The 18,489-nt window shown below is 50.6% G+C and overlaps 1 long non-coding RNA gene across 1 annotated transcript in view; it reads left to right on the forward strand.

Annotated features, from left to right (window-relative positions):
• LOC138243229 (uncharacterized) overlaps nt 1-1,895 on the forward strand; it is a 36,346-nt gene extending 34,451 nt beyond the window's left edge. The window contains exon 5 of the long non-coding RNA XR_011192052.1: nt 1,808-1,895. This is a non-coding gene — a long non-coding RNA (uncharacterized lncRNA). The remainder of the gene's footprint in view (nt 1-1,807) is intronic.
• Nucleotides 1,896-18,489: the final 16,594 nt, after the last annotated feature.

Genomic DNA, 18,489 nt, shown 5'->3' on the forward strand with positions numbered 1-18,489 from the left:
TTAATGAGCACAGAGAGTCAGGACCTCGGTTTGACGTCTCATCCGAAGGACGGCGCCTGTTTACAGTCCAGTGTCCTCCGTCACTATACTGGGGCATCAGGACTCACACAGACCGCAGGGTGAGAGCGCCCCCTGCTGGCCCCACTCACACCTCTCCCAGCAGCAACTTTGGGGGGGGGGGGGGGGGAAACAAAAAGCTAAACAGATTTTTTTAAAAAAAATTTTATTGATGTTTAACAAAAGTCCAGTCCAGTCTGGGGCCCCTCAGCTCCAGTCCAGTCCAGTTTGGGGCCCCTCAGCTCCAGTCCAGTCCAGGCTGGGGCCCCTCAGCTCCAGTATAGTCCAGGCTGGGGTCCCGCAGGTTCGGTCCAGTCTGGGGTCCCTCAGGTTCGGTCCAGTCCAGACTGGGGCCCTCAGCTTCGGTCCAGTCCAGTCTGGTGTCCCTCAGCTTTGGTCCAGTCCAGGCTGGGGCCCCTCAGGTTCGGTCCAGTCTGGGGTCCCTCAGGTTCGGTCCAGTCCAGACTGGGGCCCTCAGCTTCGGTCCAGTCCAGTCTGGGGTCCCTCAGCTTTGGTCCAGTCCAGGCTGGGGCCCCTCAGCTCCAGTCCAGTCCAGTCTGGGGCCCCTCAGCTTCGGTCCAGCACAGTCTGGGGTCCCTCAGGTTCGGTCCAGTCCAGACTGGGGCCCCTCAGCTCCAGTCCAGTCCAGTCTGGGGTCCTTCAGCTTCGGTCCAGCACAGTCTGGGGTCCCTCAGCTTCGGTCCAGCACAGACTGGGGCCCCTTAGCTCCAGTCCAGTCCAGTCTGGTGGCCCTCAGCTCCAGTACAGCCCAGTCTGGGGTCCCTCAGCTCCAGTACAGCCCAGTCTGGGGTCCCTCTGCTTCGGTCAAGCCCAGTCTGGGGTCCCTCGGCTCCGGTCCGGTCCGGTCCAGTCCAGTCTAGATCTTAGCAGGCACAGAACCAGGAAAGGAACCTGGAAAGGATATTGTTATTGCAGGTGTGAGGGACACAGACACAGACGTCACCATGACATCAAACAGCAAGAGGAGACTCCTCCTTGAGTCACAGACATGACCGGGCGGCGCCCCCCCGTCTGCTCACCTGCATCTCCTCTTCTTCTTCTTGTCCTTCCCGGCAGCCTGCTCCTCCTCTCACTCGCTCAACCTCTCCTGACTGACGGTCTCCGCCGCCTCCATCGGCTCGTCCTGATCATCTGTCTCCACCGACACGCAGCTCAGGGACTTTAAAAAGGCGCATCGGCGCTTCTGAAGCAGAGACAGGAGAGTCACGTTAAGAGTCGGACTGGACACTCCAGTACATGAACACTGCACTGAGAGAGAGAGAGAGGGGTTCATACAGACACACTGACTGGACACTCCAGGACATGAACACTGCACTGAGAGAGAGAGGGGTTCACACAGACACACGACTGGACACTCCAGTACATGAACACTGCACTGAGAGAGAGAGGGGTTCATATAGACACACTGACTGGACACTCCAGGACATGAACACTGCACTGAGAGAGAGAGGGGTTCATACACACACACTGACTGGACACTCCAGGACATGAACACTGCACTGAGAGAGAGAGGGGTTCATACAGACACACTGACTGGACACTCCAGTACATGAACACTGCAGTGAGAGAGAGAGGGGTTCATACAGACACACTGACTGGACACTCCAGTACATGAACACTGCACTGAGAGAGAGAGGGGTTCATACAGACACACTGACTGGACACTAGACAGGAGTAAAGAGAGGATCAGAGCATTACCCACCTTCTTTTTCTTCTGTCCCACAGGAAGTGGTGATTGGACCTCCTCCAGCTGGAGTCCGAGGAGGGAGAGAGGGGGCAGGAGAGGGACAGCACAGGGAGAGAAAGAGAGAGACAGGTGAGTCAAGTGTCCCAAGAGCAGAGACTGCTGAGATCACACTCACAGTGAGTGAGCCTGGGTGTAGCCCACTAATACTGACCCACTGGACACCACAGGACAGAGAGGAGGAGGAGGAGAGAGACACACTGCCTGGACACCACAGGACAGAGAGGAAGAGGAGAGAGACACTGACAGACAGGGCTGAACGAGAGAGAGACACTGAGACCCAGGGACAGACAAGACGGCGAAACTCCACCACAGACAGGACAGGAGGCAGGGTGGGACCAGCACTGACCTTCTTCCTCTCTCCTGCCGGAGGAGCTGTCTCCACCTCCTCTTCCTCCTGCAAGTCAAGAGACAGGCTGTGAGAGAGACGGGCTGGTGGGACATCGGCGAACAGAGCTGAAGGCAGAGAGTCGGGGAGACAGACCCAGCTGGGACAACGCAGGACAGACAGAGAGACAGACAGAAAGGAAGGAGAGAGAGACAGAGATGAAGGCACAGAAAGACAACGGGCAAAGAGAAAGATTGAGATTGAGGGACAAACAAACCGAGAGAGAGAGAGAGGAAGGAGAGAGAGAGAGACAGAGATCGAGGGACAGACAGACTGACAGATGGGGCTGAAAGAGAGAGACAGAGAGGCAGGGACAGACAGACAGCAGGGTGAGAGAGAGACAGAGATCGAGGGACAATAATTTGGTTTCGAAATTTATTCTGAAAATATACAATCATTCACTCCTGAAAAATATCGAGTTCAAATTATACATTATGTCCAATATTATAATCAACATATGGCTAATCATCAAAAATAAAAAAAAACTGTACTGGGGGAAACAGCTGGCTGTGCTGTTCTGGACAGAACACACTGAGGTCCAGTTTCCACCTCCTGCAGGATCAAACAGCACCCCCACTGGCTCTCCAGTGAACAGAGGGACAGACAGAGAGGCTTCAGGCTGCAGGGTGACAGTGTCTCTGTGAGCTGAAAGACAATCAGGACAGAGGATGATAGAAGAACACACTCTGTCAAGAATATAGAGCCCTCTAGTGACCCTACTGTAGACCTGCTCACCGCCCACAGTGACGATCACAGTGCTGATTCTGCTTCCCTTAAGGTCCCTCACTGTGTAGTTGCCCTGATCAGCTGGAGTGAGGGAGCGGAGTGTCAGAGAGCTGTTCTGCACTGTCACTTACTGTTCGTACCTGGGGCCAGGGAGCCCTGCGCTGCTCAGTAAGACTATACAAGACTGGACAGATCCTGCAGGATCAAACAGCACCTCCACTGGACCAGCAGTGTGGAGGGGGAGAGACAGAGAGGCACCAGGCTGCAGGCTGCAGGCTGTGGACTTCTGAGTGAGCTGAAAAGGGACAGGTAGAAACATGTTGAATATTTAGTTTTACAACAATACCTTGAGTTTGGACTGCGATCAGCTTCATTTTGTATTTCAGCTGTGAAAATGCAATTTCAAAAATGCACGCCCCAGTCATGTTAGGTTCAAGTTACAGTTGCATCACAACTCAATACATTAGCAATTCACTTCAAATGTTGTTTTTGTTTGATCCAGTCTGTCCTCACCTAAAGGAGATATGGACTCAGTCTTTGGAATTTGTATATATATATTTCAGTGATCCCTCAGCCATTCCTTCTGTATTGTAATTCAATTTCTCTTTTAAAATTCCTTTCCCACTTCTAGGACCTGCAGTTGCTGAACTCCACAATGGCTTCTATTGGAACGTCTGTGACTGAGACCAAGTAAGTGTTCACTTTTTTTATGAAACCATAATTTATTTTGGAGCAATGAACAATTCTTATATAAATGCAATAAAATCATTATGCTCAAACTATGAGAGAGAAAATTAAGGATAATTTAAGAAATCAGTCTTAGCTTGTTTCTATACACAAATGGTATTATTTATTTTCAAAGGAAACCCGCGAGGATTCCCCTGGTGTGCAAGATGTGCCTGAATACTTTTGATCAGCTTCCTGCTCACTTGAAGAGGGCGTGTATGAAGCACGCCACGGCAGAAGAGATCAAGATGGCCTCTCAACAGGCGAGGAAGGACATGATAAATCACCTGAAGAACATCGTGGATTACAACAGAATAGAGATCGTGTCTGGCGAGGCAAACAGGGCAGTGGTTGTAAGACTGCTGGAGTCCTTGGCATTAGGGACTAAATATACTAAACGCATGATGCTAAAATGTTATTTTCACATATATTAATGTAATAAATGATTGCTTATGCTTTATGCACTACTTCACTGCTTCACTGCTCTATGCTGTCTGGAAATAAATCCTCAGACTGCTTACTGCCCTGGGCATGTACCAATAAATCCGAATGCACATCTGAATCCCAAACAGAATCTCTAGTAAAATACGATCATTTGTGAAACAGGCAAATGACTGTGTCAGGGGCCCATTCCTCATTCTCAAGACACATGTATGCAGTACGTACACCATGCATTGAGCAATAGGGACTGAAGACACCACAGGTAAGGTTAGAAGTCATTCTGAGGTGCCACATGTGAGGGATACAGCTAGGCATCTGAAATGCAGGGTTTGAGAGCCTTCAGGAGCACTGCATCCTTTGAGACAGACCCGTGCGTGTTAAACAAATGATCATTTCTTTCAGCATTAGGGACTAAATATACTAAACGTATGATGCTAAAATGTTATTTTCACATATATTAATGTAATAAATCATTGCTTATGCTTTAACAACAAATCTAATTAAAATAAAAGCTTAAGTTTTGTATTTATCTTGTACCATAGAACATGATTTTCTTTGTATTTCATGCCCACAAAGTGTCCAAATGTTCTATGATCATTTCTTTCAGCATTAGGGACTAAATATACTAAACATATGATGCTAAAATCCTGAAAAAAGGATGTGCTCCATCTCGTCAGTAGATTGGATTCCAAAACTGATTTGGGTCAATATACATTACCTTTGAAGATAAGGTACAGTCTACTGTAGGGAACCATCAACTTAGAAAGCATTGGCCTTCCCTGGGGGGCAGGTAGGTGCAAAAGATAAACCTTTATCCTATCTTTATCCTAAGATAAGTGGCCAAGCTCATCATGTTGCCATAGTAGACAAAGTTCTATAAAATGTTAAATAACTTTTAAAAAAAGCATTTTGGTCTTTCAGTACTGTACAAGGTGAATTAAACTGTCCCTGGTAATGCAAAGTAATTAGAAGCATCCCAGAAACTTTATCTCTAGAGACATTAGGTGTTTTATATCATGTAATTTAGTGTGATGTTGTCAGAATTCAAGGACATTATCACACACAGAAATTGATTCAGTTAAATCTAAAAAACACAGCTAAACATGGGTTTAAATGTAAAATAGAAGTCTTACCTCTTGTCAAAAGATTTAATTCAAGAAGTGAACCTCAGATCCTTCTTTGAAAAAAGTAAGTTCAAATGAAAATGATTGTTAAAAACTGGGCTTTCAATAAATGACAAATTTAATCTAATACTGCTCTGATCATGGTAGCAGGAAGGTGTGAAAATTACTCTGTACCTAGGAGTATTTTGATCCTGAGTTCTGAATCCCAAACAGAATCTCTAGTAAAATAGGAGGCACTGGACTATAAATACCCATCCATGTTATAACACACTCACCAAGGGTTTTTTAGTTTAACTCTGAGCTTTGAGAGATTTAATACCTATGGTACCCATATTCATCCTTTATTTAAGGGAAGTACACATCCTAGACACACAGGAAACCCTCTTGCCCCAAGGGAAGACCGGTACTTTGGATGGTAATGATTGAACCTGGCTTACAACAGACATCTATTGAAATGGTAATTCTTTCAGGTGGCTTGGCAAACTTCCTGCCCCAGCTAAGACAGGTACTTTGGATGTTAATGCTTGAGACTAGACATCTTTGGAAATGGTAATTCTTTGCGAGGGCTTGGGAAACTCTATTTCTTTGAATGCACCTGCACTGTTGAATATACTTTAAACCCATGCTTAGCCATGTTTTTAAAATTAAATTATAACGATTTCTGTGTTTGATAATGGTAGCAAAGGCTTACTGGATACGAGTGTCAAGTGTCGACACGAGTGTGAGCAGCGTCGATTCGAGTGTGAACGGTGTCAACACGAGTCCTGTTGTTCAGTACAGTGTCAATACGAGTGTGAACAGTGAGTCCTGTTGGTCAGTACAGTGTCAATACGAGTGTGAACAGTGTCGACACGAGTGTGAACAGTGAGTCCCGTTGATCAAAAAAGTATCAATATAAGTGTGAACAGCGAGTCCTGTTGTTCAGTACAGTGTCAATACGAGTGTGAACAGTGAGTCCGGTTCTGTACAGTGTCAATACGAGTGTGGACAGTGAGTCCGGTTCTGTACAGTGTTAACTCATTGAATTCCCTCTTGATCTGCACAGTGTTACAGGTAAGAACACGTGTTTTATTCTTTGCAGAATTAACACAGATACTGCTGTTGAATACTCCACAGTCAACAAACCCCGAGCCGCACAAAGTGAGGATCTTTTACTTCTATCTATTAAACTAGCAGAAATAAAACATCATGATAACTTCTTGCTGCTCTGTCCAGTTTTAACACAAGTGTGAACATTTGTAATAATAGTGAGTCCTGCTGTTGTGTACAGCGTGAATACAAGCGTGAACAGTGAGTCCTGTCGTCTGAACAGTGTCAATACGCGTGTGAACAGTGAGCCCTGTTGTTCAGTATGGTGTTAATGTAAGTCTTATCCTGTATAGTATAAGTTAACATAAGTATTGACCCGTATCCTGTTCTCTACAGACATCACACTACCCAACAGTGATGTGGAGTACGCCACCGTTAACAAACCGAGAGCAGCACAAAGTGAGGACTTTTTTAACTCTTTACCACAGTATAAAACCCACAGGAGTAATGAGAATGACACTGAAAACAACAACACTGATAGTGAACAAGAGATGTTGAACAATACACATTCTAGTCAGATTTAAATACCCACAGACCTGACCGTTGGAAGTAGTAAAAAAATGCAAATTATTTTTTTTCTGCGTGCAGGTTTTCTAAGAATTGAAGAAAGGTTAAAAACGAGAGAACGCCATTCGGTTTTTCAAGCCTGTCTGGTAGTTAGTGATTAATTGGACCCATGATTTAATCCACCTGTATCTGGAGAGGAGCCAGGGTATCGGCATCAACAACAAGGCTGGGCAGCTTGTTCCCCATCCGCCTCTGTGTAAAGACGCGTTACCCATTCTTGGTTTTATTTTCACCTTTCACTATACGTGAAGAATTCCAAAAGGTGCACAAATGCTCAGGAGCTATTCTGTGGTTCAGCGATGTCTCTGGAGCCTTTTTTCACAGTGTGCGACTTCCCTGTGTGTCTCCCCGAACACAGGGTGGGACTGAAGGGGCACTGACCAGCAGGAATGGGAGGAGACCGAGCTGGGACGGTTCTGCCACGTCAGCGAAACTCTGGACCCCGACTTCATCTGCCAAAGAAACAGCAGCGTCAATTAACTCAGCCAGCGAGTTCAGCGAGATGGGACACATCTCTTTATGAAGAGATGTGTCCCATCTCTTCATAACCCGTCTCCTATCAATCCTACTGTGTTTCATTTACTCTTCCTCACTCTGTCTCCTGTCCGGTTGTCTGCACTTAAAACTGAGGTATTTCCTGCGATCTCCTCTCTCTCGCTGTGTCTCCTGTCCTGTGGGTTTGTTACTGAGGGATTCTCTGTGATCTCCTCTCTCTCTCACTGTGTCTCCTGTCCTGTGTGTTAGTATGTTTGTTACTGAGGTATTTCCTGTGATCTCCTCTCTCTCACTGTGTCTCCTGTTCTTCAGTGGTTTAATTCTCTTAAATAATTTAGCTCATTCCTCTCTCACTCACTGCAACTCCTATCCATTCTGTGTTCAGTTCCTCTGACTTGCCTCTTGCATCAGCGCTAGCAATATCATGCATCTATTTAATTTAAAATTATTGATCTGTCACCTTGATAGTTCGATCTCGGCTACAGTTAGCATAGATGGCACAATTAAAAGGACGATGAGCTCAACATCTGTGCGCGTCTAATTAACTGAACCGTACAGAACATTGTGCCTCAGCTAGTCTCTTGCTGGCGGGGTCGCCCATCGGCGAGACCACGTCTCCAGGAAATTCTGCGGACTGGACACTGCGGGAGGGTGGGGCTGTGTTTCCGCACGAACGCCGGAAATCACTCAGGATCTCCAGAGAGACTCCTGTAGCCTTACAGCATCACAGTCACAGGCCTCAGCATTGCAACTGTATTATATCAAACGCCCAGACACCCTGAGGTGAGGCCGACCAGTCTGAAGTATTACCTGTAAACACCAGGCACACTGGAACCTGACTTCATCGTCCACTTAGCGCAGAGGTGGGGCGGACAGTCAGTTTTCTGGGGAGAAAAAAAACAACACCAGGAATTTAGCATACTGAAAGGATCATGGAGTGATGATCTGGCTGAACCCGCTTGGCTGAGGGCTCCTGGCCAGAGGACGAGGAGGCTGGGACCCCCCCTGCACAGCGAGGAGGAGTGACCCGGGGGGGCAGCTACACAGGTGGAGACGGGGTGGGAGAGGGACGCGAGGGTGAGAGGGGGATCACGTGCAGTATTGACAGTGTTTCAGGAGAGGAGTCAGGACTTATTGCTAAAATATCGACAGCCGAGTCTGACCGAACTAGGGTGTGGCCATCCCTCTCGAACTTTCATCACAAACTCCTGTCTTCCTGCGGTGTCTCTGAGGAAGCTACCATTTTTCACTGGCTAATAAGAGGTGGAAGAGGTGTTAGTGGGACAGCAGGGGGGCGCTCACCCTGCGGTCTGATACCCCAGTATAGTGACGGGGGACACTATACTGTAAACAGGCGCCGTCCTTCGGATGAGACGTAAAACCGAGGTCCTGACTCTCTGTGGTCATTAAAAATCCCAGGGCGTCTCTCGAAAAGAGTACAGGTGTAACCCAGGCGTCCTGGCCAAATTTCCCATTGGCCCTTACCAATCATGGCCTCCTAATAACCCCCCTCTCTGAACTGGCTTCATCCCTCTGCTCTCCTCCCCACTGAGAGCTGGTGTGTGGGGAGCGTTCTGGCGCACTATGGCTGCCGTCGCATCATCCAGGTGGGGGCTGTACATTGGTGGCGGTAGAGGGATACCCCATTCCCTGTGCAGCGCATTGAGTGGGGTGTCCAGAAAAGCGCTATATAAGTGTTAGCAATTATATAGCTCAGCCCCTCAGTAGTTGAGATCTCTGTTATACCCATCTAGAAACATGCAATCAGCATGTTATTGCTGAAGCAATAGTCACAACATTATTCCACACCTGGGTGAGAGGCGGGTTATGATGACAGTCGTGCTTTCTACACCTTATACTAAGCTCAGAAATGGACCGGGCGGACATCTCACAAGCAGATCCCTCCGCGTATAAGAAAGGCAACTTGTCTCTGCAAAAATACCACGGATTCACATCCAAAATATGATAAAAAGGCAAAAACCCCACACTTGGAATGCAAACGTACCCTACAAAGGAAACACGGTTTTAAAACCAACTTCATTTTCCCCTGGAGAAACCTTTTTATGGACACACATCGCATCTATTACACATGTATAACTAAATATAAAGATAAAACTTAATATAAGAAGTCATGACATATCACACATGACAAAGTCTGGTCCAGAATAAACAGTTTACACTGACCCACCTTTATTTACCCTGGTCACTCACTTCTATTAACTGTTTTAATAAGGGTAACAAATGAATATTTGTTTCAATTTTTGATCTACATCTGGGAGCCCTGACATGTTGGCCAGAGGGGAGAAGCTGATATTCAGACGTGAGAATATATTAAAAACAAGGATCTGATGTTGTTTTTCACCTGTCTAATTAAAGCTTGTTCAAAAATTATCTGATTATAGGACACACGAGTTTATAATCATACTCATTCCACTTTTTAACCCCGTATATATGCACAATATGAAACGTATATACACTAAATCTCACGTGTGACTCCCATAATATACATTTCTTTACGAAAATTAGGAACACTTATTACAATTATCAACCCCCCATGACGAGGCAATATTTCATACCTTTGTTTCTTTGAGGGTTCAAAGTTCTGTCCTGTCGTTTCACACGTAATGTTTTGGTAGTTATCTCAATTTTCCTTTGCAATTATCTCCAAGATCATCATCAACTTTTTGTAAAACGCTATGCACAACTGATATTTAAAGAAAGTCCTGTACCAAAACGTCTTCGTAGGGAAAGACAACTTTTTTTTCCTTACGTCAGTCGCTATACGGTTACTCTTAAAATCCATTCATCGCCTTTAAAAAAAAAGTTTCGTTTTTTATTGTGTTTCACTGACATTTCTGTCACAATTCTGAGGGACCCCAAATAAAATTCACTTGCCGGTATAAAGACGCCGGCGAGGTTAAGACAGGTATCGAGCCACCTGCGTATCTAACGGACGTTTAAAATAAAAAAATGGCGTGTAATGTTGCGAAGGGCTACTGTTTTTATATAGGCTGTCGATTGTAAGGGACGTGGGCCGCGAAAGAAATACTGGTCGGGGTGGGAAAAGATTTATTGATGGTTTATTGTACCGCAACGGTCATAATTGACTCACCAGCAAAGATGGCGCCGAGGCCACATCGACTCCCTCCCGCCCTGCCTCGCACCGAAGCTCGAGCTGCGGAGCGCGACGCCGAACCGCCGGTCCGCGGGCGCGGGCGCCGGACATAGACGTCATAACCCCTTCCGAGGCGCAGGAATTATAGATCACTGTAGTTTCTTCTGGACCCGGGTTAGGGACAGTGTGCCCTCCGTGAGAGTCTTCTGAGGAAGCCAGTGTCTCATGGGTGTCCAGGCTGGGTACCATCTGTCCATCACAGGACACACAGACACACACACTCACACACCCTGGACAGGACACCAGTCCATCACAGGACACACACACACACTCACACACCATGGACAGGACACCAGTCCATCACAGGACACACACACACTCACTCACAGACCCTGGACAGGACACCAGTCCATCACAGGACACACACACACACACCCTGGACAGGACACCAGTCCCTCACAGGACACACACACACAACCTGGATAGGACACTAGTCCCTCACAGGACACACAGACACACACACTCACACACCCTGGACAGGACACCAGTCCATCACAGGACACACACACACAACCTGGATAGGACACTAGTCCCTCACAGGACACACAGACACACACACTCACACACCCTGGACAGGACACCAGTCCATCACAGGACACACACACACTCACTCACACACCCTGGACAGGGCAGCAGTCCATCACAGGACACACACACACTCACTCACACACCCTGGACAGGAGAGCAGTCCATCACAGGACACACACACACTCACACACCCTGGACAGGACACCAGCCCATCACAGGACACACACACACTCACACACCCTGGACAGGACACTAGTCCATCACAGGACACACACACACCAGGTCCAGTTTTCCCAGAAGCCAATTAGCCCAAAAGCCTGTGTTTGGACCCGGAGAACACAGGTAGACCATGCAGACTCCACACAGACAGTCCCCCCCGGGACCAGACCCGAGCCCGGAGCCCCCCCGCGCTGAACCCCTCCGTACAGACGGCCGCACACAGCTCCGTTGTTCCCGATTCCCGAGGTGATCTGTTAAAAGAAGCCGGTGTGTTGCCTCCAGGTGAGGCCTGCGGCCCGACGCCGGTGGTGGCGGTGCTGGCGGCGGCAGAGAACGCGGCACCGGTGCAGACGACGAGCGGGGCGCCCCCCCCCCGAGAGCCCCTCGACGTCGGGGGCCGCGGCCCGCCCCGGCGACAGCGCCCCCCGATCCGGCAGGCGGCCGGTCTCCCGCAGGGAGAAGACGATGGAGCAGCTGGGGAAAGTGTCTTCCGTCCGAGGTAGGAGCAGCAGGGCTGGGCGTTTTGTTGGAGCGAAATCCCCCTCCAGATAACCCATGAACCCCATCTCTACTGTCACTCCAGTCAGGACAGGAGGCTCTACTGTACACAGAAGGGGGTGGGGGTGGGGAACAAGCTGCCCAGCCCTGTGGTTGAAGCCGATACCCTGGCTTCTCTCCAGACACAGCTGGCTGAGCTCCTCCAGTCAGGACAGGAGGCTCTACTGTACACAGAGGGTGGTGGAGGTGGGGAACAAGCCCAAGCCGCCCAGCCCTGTGGTTGAAGCCGATACCCCGGCTTCTCTCCAGACACAGCTGGGTGAGCTCCTCCAGTCAGGACAGGGGGCTCTACTGTACACAGAGGGTGGCGGGGGTGTGGAACAACTCCTTTGTTCGGGGCCTTGGGGCATTCTTGTTGTGAAAGGCGCTATATAAAACAAACTCAATTGAAATTGAATCTTACAGGTTTGGGTTTTTCGGAGATCTTGTCAGAGATCTTGTCTGACATGCCCGTTTCAAAAACGTAACGATAGTCCTCACGCCCGAGCGCCGCCGGTCTGTGACGTAACGTATCCTTACACAACCATGACGGTTTCATCATGGACACCACGAAAGCCCGAAATGTGGTCGACGTTTTAATTTGGCAACGCCACGATGGATCCCAGTTTTTTTTTTTATTTTGGAGGCCAAAGAGGACAAAAAAGGAAACGTCCGGAGTGGATCGATGGTCATCTCTGCAGTTGTTCTGATGTTCTGGAAAAAAACAAACAAAAAAAAACGGCTCGCTTGCCCGGTCGTGTAGTGTTTCCACACCCCACGCAAATCAGCTTCTCTTCGCTCCCGGGGGCTCGTCGCCCGCCGCACCCCTCTCACGTGATAGGGGCTTCCCCCGGCTGTGACGTACTTACCCTACCCCCTTTGGCCAACGTCATACCGAAGGTCGGCGATGTTGACGGACTGTCTTGTAGCTGATAAGGGTTTAAATTTCGACTTAAGGAGTTGGCCATCGTTATATTTCGCGAGGTATAATACGGGGGGAAAAATAACATTTATATTTATCAACCTACTAGTAATACTGGGTGGATGTCACGTTCCCCAAAGTTCAGTGCCTCTCTCTAATAAAGTAGAAACGCGACATTAAACTCCGTTCGAAACGGGAGAAATCACCAGGACACGATACAACTGACGTCCGGAAAAGAAAGAAAAAAAGAACTCCTATTCCCATTTGGATTAAGGGAGCCTGTACCTTCACGAGTCCGGGTTGTGAAAACTTCTTATATTAATAATTAATAAGTCTGGACTCTCCACTCAGAGCTCCTCCCAGGTCAGGGGGATCCCCTCCAGCCCCCCCTGGATGATGCTCCAGTCCGCTCAGCACACAGCAGCTCTCAGTGGGGAGGAGAGCAGAGGGATGGAGCCAGTTCAGAGAGGGGGGGTGATAAGGAGGCCATGATGGGTAAAGACCAGGGGGGGAATCAGGCCAGGACACTGGGGTAACACCCCTACTCTTCTCCAGAGACACCCCGGGATTGTTAATGACCACAGAGAGTCAGGACCTCGGTTTGACGTCTCATCCGAAGGACAGCGCCTGTTTACAGTCCAGTGTCCCCCCTCACTATACTGGGGCATCAGGACCCACACAGACCGCAGGGTGAGAGCGCCCCCTGCTGGCCCCACTCACACCTCTCCCAGCAGCAATCTTAGGGGGGGGGAGGGAAAAAACCAAAAGCTAAACAGATATTTTTTTAAAAAAATTTATTGATGCTTAACAAAAGGTCATCAGTCCAGTCTGGGACCCCTCAGCTTCAGTCCAGTGCAGTCTGGGGTCCCTCAGCTTCAGTCCAGACTGGGGTCCCTCAGCATCGGTCCAGCACAGACTGGGGTCCCTCAGCTTCGGTCCAGTCTGGGGTCCCTCAGCTTCGGTCCAGCACAGTCTGGGGTCCCTCAGCTTCGGTACAGCACAGCCTGAGGTCCCTCAGCTTTGGTCCAGTCCAGTCTGGGGCCTCTCAGCTCCAGTCTAGTGCAGTCTGGGGCCCCTCAGCTCCAGTCCAGTCCAGTCTGGTGTCCCTCAGCTCCAGTGCAGTCCAGTCTGCAGTCCCTCAGCTTCAGACCAGCACAGTCTGGGGTCTCTCAGCTTCAGTCCAGCACAGACTGGGGTCCCTCAGCTTCGGTCCAGCACAGACTGGGGTCCCTCAGCTTCGGTCCAGCACAGTCTGGGGTCCCTCAGCTTCAGTCCAGACTGGGGTCCCTCAGCTTCGGTCCAGCACAGTCTGGTGTCCCTCAGCTCCAGTCCAGTCTAGTGCCTCTCAGCTCCGGTCCAGTCCAGTCTGGTGTGCCTAGGCTCCAGTCCAGTCGTCTGGTGTCCCTCAGCTCCAGTCCAGTCCAGTCCAGTCCAGATCTTAGCAGGCACAGAACCAGGAAAGGAACCTGGAAAGAATATTGTTATTGCAGGTGTGAGGGACATAGACACAGACGTCACCATGACATCAAACAGCAAGAGGAGACTCCTCCTTGAATCACAGACATGACCGGGCGGCACCCCCCTGTCTGCTCACCCGCCCCTCCTCTTCCTCTTCTTGTCCTTCCCGGCAGCCTGCTCCTCCTCTCCCTCGCTCTTCCTCTCCTGAGCTACGGTCTCCGCCACCTCCATCGGCTCGTCCTGATCTTCTGTCTCCACCGACACGCAGCTCAGGGACATCAAAAAGACGCATCGGCGCTTCTGAAGCAGAGACAGGAGAGTCACGTTAAGAGTCGGACTGGACACTCCAGTACATGAACACTGCACTGAGAGAGAGAGGGGTTCATACAGACACACTGACTGGACACTCCAGTACATGAACACTGCACTGAGAGAGAGAGAGAGGGGTTCATACAGACACACTGACTGGACACTCCAGTACATGAACACTGCACTGAGAGAGAGAGGGGTTCATACAGACACACTGACTGGACACTCCAGTACATGAACACTGCACTGAGAGAGAGAGGGGTTCATACAGACACACTGACTGGACACTCCAGTACATGAACACTACACTGAGAGAGAGAGGGGTTCATACACACACACTGACTGGACACTGGACAGGAGTAAAGAGAGGATCAGAGCATCACCCACCTTCTTTTTCTTCTGTCTCACAGGAGGTGGTGATTGGACCTCCTCCAGCTGGAGTCCGAGGAGGGAGAGAGGGGGCAGGAGAGGGACAGCACAGGGAGAGAAAGACAGAGACAGGTGAGTCAAGTGTCCCAAGAGTACAGAGACTCTGCTGAGATCACACTCGCAGGGAGTGAGCCTGGGTGTAGCCCACTAATACCGACCCACTGGACACCACAGGACAGAGAGGAGGAGGAGGAGAGAGACACACTGCCTGGACACCACAGGACAGAGAGGAGGAGGAGGAGAGAGACACACTGCCTGGACACCACAGGACAGAGAGGAGGAGGAGAGAGACACACTGAGGACAGAGAGGAGGAGGAGAGAGACACTGACAGACAGGGCTGAAAGAGAGAGAGACAGAGAGGCAGGGACAGGCAGACAGCAGGCCGAGAGAGACACTGACAGACAGGGCTGAAAGAGAGAGAGACAGAGAGGCAGGGACAGGCAGACAGCAGGCCGAGAGAGACACTGACAGACAGGGCTGAAAGAGAGAGAGACAGAGAGGCAGGGACAGACAGACAGCAGGACGAGAGAGACACTGACAGACAGGGCTGAAAGAGAGAGAGACAGAGAGGCAGGGACAGACAGACAGCAGGCCGAGAGAGAGACACTGACAGACAGGGCTGAAAGAGAGAGAGACACTGAGACCCAGGGACAGACAAGACGGCGAAACTCCACCACAGACAGGACAGGGGGCAGGGTGGGGCACTGACCTCCTTCCTCTCTCCTGCCGGAGGAGCTGTCTCCACCTCCTCTTCCTCCTGCAAGTCAAGAGACAGGCTGAGAGAGAGACGGGCTGGCGGGACATCGGCGAACAGAGCTGAAGGCAGAGAGCCTTGGAGACAGGCCCAGCTGGGACAACGCAGGACAGACAGAGAGCAGGGAGACACAGGGAGAGAGACCCAGCTGGGACAACGCAGGACAGACAGAGAGCAGGGAGACACACGGAGAGACACAGGGAGAGAGACAGGGAGAGAGGGACAAACACAGAGACTCAGACAGAAGGACAGAAAGACAGAAAGAGAGAAGTACAGACGGACAAAAAGACAGAGAAAAGGACAGATGGACTGATGGACAGAAAGAGAGAAAAGGACAGAAAGACAGATGGACTGAAGGACAGATGGACAGAGAAAAGAACAGAAAGTCAGAAGGACAGATGGACAGAGAAAAGAACAGAAAGACAGAAGGACAGTGAAAGGGACAGATGGACAGAAGGAAAGATGGACAGAGAAAAGGACAGAAGGACAGACGGACAGATGGACAGACAGACAGATGGACGGACAGACTGATGGACAGAGAAAAGAACAGAAAGTCAGAAGGACAGATGGAAAGAGAAAAGAACAGAAAGATAGAAGGAGGGGGCGGAGGGGGCTCTCGGGCGAGGACGGGGGGGACACCGAGCGGAACGAGCCGGGCGAGCCCGAGCGGGACGAGCCGGGCGACTCTGGGAGCTCCAGATGCAGCTCGGCCGCCCTCTCCAGCTTCTGGACGAGCTCGGGGAGACACGAAGACACCTCGGGATTCTGTCCAGCGGGGAGAGGGGGAGACACAACGCAGGGGGGATGAGACTACGCCTGGACAGGTGAGTGTGGACAGTGAGAGTGTGGACAGGTGAGTGTGGACAGTGTGTCCAGTGAGAGTGTGGACAGGTGAGTGTGGAGACTGTGTCCAGTGAGAGTCTGGACAGGTGAGTGTGGACAGTGTGTCCAGTGAGAGTCTGGACAGGTGAGTGTGGACAGTGTGTCCAGTGAGAGTCTGGACAGGTGAGTGTGTCCAGTGTGTCCAGTGAGAGTCTGGACAGGTGAGTGTGTACAGTGTGTCCAGTAAGAGTCTGGACAGGTGGGTGTGTCTCTACAGTGTGTCCAGTAAGAGTCTGGACAGGCGAGTGTGTCCAGTGTGTCCATTAAGAGTCTGGACAGGCGAGTGTGTCCAGTGTGTCCAGTAAGAGTGTGGACAGGTGTGTCCAACAGTAAGAAGCTGTCTTACCCTGTAACCCAGCTCAGGGGTGTTAGGGGGTGCTCTGTCTCCTCCCCAGATCTCACCTTCAGGCCTGCTGAAATGCCGGATCACTAGGAGACGCTGGAAACGAGGACACAAGACAGAGGTCAGGTCCACAGAGCTCACTCAATCACTACAGCAAGCAGAGACCTCTCGGCCATCAGGACTGTGGGGGTCAGTGTGGGGAGCTGTAGGGTATCGGGAGTTTAGGGGTCAGTGTGGAGCTGTAGGGTATCGGGAGTTTAGGGGTCAGTGTGGGGAGCTGTAGGGTATCGGGAGTTTAGGGGTCAGAGTGGGGAGCTGTAGGGTATCGGGAGTTTAGGGGTCAGTGTGGGGAGCTGTAGGGTATCGGGAGTTTAGGGGTCAGTGTGGGGAGCTGTAGGGTATCGGGAGTTTAGGGGTCAGTGTGGGGAGCTGTAGGGTATCGGGAGTTTAGGGGTCAGTGTGGGGAGCTGTAGGGTATCGGGAGTTTAGGGGTCAGTGGGGGGAGCTGTAGGGTAGATGTGGGGCACCGGGCCCACCACAGGGCGGCCAGTCCAGTCTCGCGGATGGCGATCGGGTCAGACTTACGGAAAAGCACCGGGACTTGGGCCGGGACCTCTCCCGCTGCCAGTCCGGGTTTGGCCTGACCGGTGTGACCTGTGAAGACGCCAGACAGCCCATCTCTGAGACAGCTCTAACCACACAGCCCAGCCCAGTCGTGTCGAGACTAGGGGCCTTGGGCAGTCTCTACAGTGTGTCCAGTGAGAGTGTGGACAGGTGAGTGTGTACAGTGTGTCCAGTGAGAGTCTGGACAGATGAGTGTGTCTCTACAGTGTGTCCAGTAAGAGTCTGGACAGGTGAGTGTGTACAGTGTGTCCAGTGAGAGTCTGGACAGGTGAGTCTCTACAGTGTGTCCAGTGAGAGTCTGGACAGGTGAGTGTGTCCAGTGTGTCCAGTGAGAGTCTGGACAGGCGAGTGTGTCCAGTGTGTCCAGTAAAAGTCTGGACAGGCGAGTGTGTCCAGTGTGTCCAGTAAGAGTCTGGACAGGTGAGTCTCTACAGTGTGTCCAGTGAGAGTCTGGACAGGTGAGTGTGTCCAGTGTGTCCAGTGAGAGTCTGGACAGGTGAGTGTGTCCAGTGAGAGTCTGGACAGGTGAGTGTGTACAGTGTGTCCAGTAAGAGTCTGGACAGGCGAGTGTGTCCACTGTGTCCAGTGAGAGTCTGGACAGGTGAGTGTGTCCAGTGTGTCCAGTGAGAGTCTGGACAGGTGAGTGTGTACAGTGTGTCCAGTAAGAGTCTGGACAGGCGAGTGTGTCCAGTGTGTCCAGTGAGAGTCTGGACAGGTGAGTGTGTACAGTGTGTCCAGTGAGAGTCATGACAGGTGAGTGTGTACAGTGTGTCCAGTGAAAGTCTGGACAGGTGAGTCTCTACAGTGTGTCCAGGAAGAGTCTGGACAGGTGAGTGTGTCCAGTGTGTCCAGGAAGAGTCTGGGACGTCCAGAGGCAATCTGTGCTCTCAGAAGGCCATAATGGACCTGCAGCTTGGTGTTCCTCGGACC

The sequence above is a fragment of the Lepisosteus oculatus genome, chromosome 14 (genome assembly GCF_040954835.1).
Source record: "Lepisosteus oculatus isolate fLepOcu1 chromosome 14, fLepOcu1.hap2, whole genome shotgun sequence".
Classification (NCBI taxonomy): Eukaryota; Metazoa; Chordata; class Actinopteri; order Semionotiformes; family Lepisosteidae; genus Lepisosteus; species Lepisosteus oculatus.